Genomic DNA, 4,044 nt, shown 5'->3' with positions numbered 1-4,044 from the left:
CCTGATCTGTCAGCATGGGTGATATTCCCATAATAAAGACTCATGCTAGTTACACAAGACATGTTGACTAGTTTATTGTACAGTAATTGCTGCTCTTGCAGGACATCCACCCACTCTGTGAGCACAGGCTCCAGGCTTTTCTCAAAGCATCTGATTTTATAGGAAGTTCTAGAATCTGATTTTTACGGTATTTGCTAGTGCAGTCTAAAAGAGAGCATTGCAGATTTCCCTTTCCTGCCCCACATTCAGCCAGACTTTTTTAGGAACTGCAGAAAACAGTAAAGGAACCCATGAATACAAAATAGAACGTTGCAATCAGACAGAGGAGCCAGCTCTCCTAATGAGGCTTTATTTAACCAATGATAACGTGCTGAGAAAACTAGAGGAAATAGGTCAGCTAAGAAACCTGGTACTACAAATGCCTGTTGTAATATCCCCCCACGAAAATGGATGTCCTTCTGAAAGGGCTGGTTAAGGAATCATCCCCCGAAGTCCTGCAGCTAATTTGCAAGACACGGATGAAAAGACTGGAGCATAGGAACTCAAGACAGATAATGTGACAGATCCAGAGTCACACAACAGAGTTTAATGAGGAAACTCTTGGCATGGCTCAACAATTAGTGGGGTCGTTTCAGCACTCAAAAGCCAGCTAACCCCTCCTTAATGGCACAATTTCACAGCTCCCTTAAACCAGGAATTAGCCACGACTCCGGTCAGGAGAAGTGATGCTTTCCAGTCCCAGCTGCGAGTTTTTTGCCTAATGCCATCTCCTTTCTCAAGCACATGTTGTGCCATGAACTGGAGCAGGGCACTGGACAGGTTTAAAAAGAAGAGTTTGTATGAGTTAGTTTTGACTTTTTCCACTTCTCCAAACCACTTTGCTTTGTGCCAGCTCAAGCAAAAGGAGGGTGTGGGTGAAGGAAGAGGTGCTGAGGGCTGATGGGACTGCTTCATTAGTGGCAGTGTAGTCTGAAAGGATCTGTGAATTTGTGACCTCTTGGTTGGATGGGGCTCTGAGCAACCTGATCTGGTTGAAGCTGTCCCTGCTCATTGCAGGGGCTTGGACTAGATGACCTTTAAATGTCCTTTCCAATCCAAACCATTCTATGATCCTTTGATTAAGGACAGTGATATACAGACACGGCTGTTCACCTTCCAAGACCTGATCCTGACATCTTCATGCAGAGGTGTATTAAATCTCTCTCAGAGAAAAACCTGCGGACCAGGTTACTTCAGGCCCTATTAATGCCTCAAAACTCTTAGTGACTCTTGTACCTGGTCTCAGGCACAGCTGAGTTAAAAGCTTTCACCCCTGATTCTCTTGATTTGAATGCGTAAAATCGTGTTGTCAATGCACATGTTCTTATACAACGTGAGGATTGCATTAGAGGAAGATTTTGCTCTGAGTTCAGATGCTGCCTTCCAAGTACGGGGAGCATCTGCATCATCAAAAAGTATAGCCAAGGATGAGATAGCACAGGAATTATTCAATATTTGAGCCAATAAAAACTGCATCAGACCATCCCAAAGAAATATTTGTGCTGTTAAAAGGGAGAGAACAACCAATGGTCTGGTAAAAGGAAGATGTAAACCTCCCTGATTAAAGATAAAGGAAATCTCCTGGAGAAAAGAAAAATCTGAATAAATCTTCAAAGAGGGATCCCGCCAAAGAGGGATCTCAACTGCATAGTGAAAGCCAAATTCCCAAGACTTAACACTTCCTGTAGTGCAGAGAGGATGAAAGCCTGACAATCGCATAAGAGGTCTTCAGCTAGAAAGACCAGGGAAGAAAACCTCTGAAAGTGATCCCAGACAAAATTCTCACATCAAATCCTGTGTCCAGTTCTGTGCCCCTCACGACAAGAAGATGTTGAGGTGCTGGAGTATGTCCAGAGAAGACAGCAGAGATGGGAAAGGGTCTGGAGCACAAGTCTGGTGAGGAGCAGCAGAGGGAAGCTGGAGGTGTTTAGCCTGGAGAAAAGGAGGCTCAGGGGGGACCTTTTGGCTCTCTACAACTCCCTGACAGGAGGGTGTAGCCAGATGGGGTCAGGCTCTTAGCACAGGTAACAAGTGACGTGATGAGAGGAAATGGCCTCAAGTTATACCAGGGGAGGTGTAGACTGGATATTGGGAAAAATTTCTTCACTGAAAGGGTTGTCAAGCACTAGAAGAGGCTGCCCAGGTTAGTCATAGAGTCACCATTCCTGAGGGTATCTAAAAGGCTTGGAGCCATGGCTCTTAGGGACATGGATTAGTGGTGGGTTAGTGGTTGGACTCCTTGACCTTAAAGGCATTTTCCAACCTAACTGATAGGTATGATTTCGTGATTCCAAGTGGGAAGGATCTTGGGATCCACAGGTCCTAAAGAAGGCAGTGAGACTGCATGGAGCAGCCTGTGTGACTGGGTGCATAGCTGAGGACCTTGGTGGTCATGTCCTGGGACAGTGGGAGAGGCACTGGCTGAGACACAGACACGCCTTTCCTGTAAGGTGCTACCAAAACAAGGAGCTGAGCAACTGAAGAGCTGTGAAAAGACAGATTAACAACCACCCTGTTTTACAAGTGAACCCGGCCTAAGTCACTCCACATCATGGATGGCCAGGCTCAATGACCTTCTATTCATTTGTTTCATTTAATTCTCTTCAGAGCATCATGGACTCAAGTGTGCAGCAGCAGCAACAGATGCTTAGATACCATGGTGATGGGTGCTATACAAAACCTTGCATAGCTATGGAAACCACAGTTGCATTTATCCATCAGAAATGAGTATCTGGCAGCCCATGTCTATCCTTCATGTTCTGGAAGATCATGAAAAAAATCCTAGTACATGGCATTATATTTCACAGCTTTCTTTTTACTTGGCAACGAACACTTATCTCTATTTGATAATAATAATGGTACATGTATTTTTAGACTAACATTATGTGATATTAATTCTAAGCGTTATCCAACATAATGCAAGCTGAGAAAAAAAGCCTTTAGAGAGAATAATTGAGGAAATAAAATAAGATTTAACCTGGTAGCAAATAGACAGAATTTATTTCAGAGTTTAAATAAACACTTTTTTTTTATTTAAAAAAGCAAAGAAAACAGCAGAAAGTACATTTCTGGATCATTCAGTCTTCAGTTTTTGTGTTCAAGGAATCTTCCTAATTGTCTGATTTTGCTAAGCAGAGTGTAAGAACAGAACATATACTGTATCTGTCATGTCTTTATAACCCAGAGGAATGAGAACAAGACTAAGAGGAGGCATTTCAGAGCCTCCCTCATGGGTCTGACAATGGCTGTATCATCAGGGACAAGTGTCATTCCTTCTCTTTTCTTCTTTCTCATTTCCAAAATTAAGGCAATAATACAAAGCTGTAGATATCTGCATTAGAAGAAAAAAAAAATTCAAATGGAGGTGATAGAGTTGCTTTTCACCAGCAGTAATTGGCCTCATTCAAAGCTATGGGTAAAAGTGAAATAAGCTGTGATAGCATCGTGGTACCTTGTTCTTTTACCTGCCCTATTTTCAACCAGCAGGGAGCTCATCCTGCATTCCCAGGCAGCCACCATGGCTGAGCTGGCAGCTGCATATTGCTGACTTGGTCATTCATGCTGGGTAAATGTGCTCCAAAAACACTCAAATCCACAGGCCAGACAAGAGCTTGACAGACCCTGAGTAAAATCCTGGCCTTGAGTGAAGTCTGTGGCAAACTTTCTGAAGGTAAAAAGGCGTACCTCACTGCCCTGATTAGCATGGGGTCACCAGGAGACACTTCCTCTCCTCTTGCCCCTGCACTGTCAGCTCTCAAGCTGTCCTGGGAAGCAAAGGCATGGAAGGTGGCGACTTGGACACTGCAGAGAAACTTGCAGAGGTGTCGGCTCTTTGTATGGGTGCTCCAGACACACAGGGAGAAGGAATTCTATGTGTAATGCCTTTGTTAGCTAATTATCTGGAACTTATCTGGAAATGAACTGTGATCTTAAGTTCAGTAAAGATACTCATCTGAAAAAAAAATCTGGAACAGATAACAAGAATTGCAAAGGTTCATAAAGACA

This window comes from Corvus kubaryi, unplaced genomic scaffold (assembly GCF_017639235.1).
Source record: "Corvus kubaryi isolate FWS band 111438036 unplaced genomic scaffold, C.kubaryi_AGA036_p1.0 133, whole genome shotgun sequence".
Lineage (NCBI taxonomy): Eukaryota > Metazoa > Chordata > Aves > Passeriformes > Corvidae > Corvus > Corvus kubaryi.
This window is presented reverse-complemented; position numbering follows the sequence as displayed.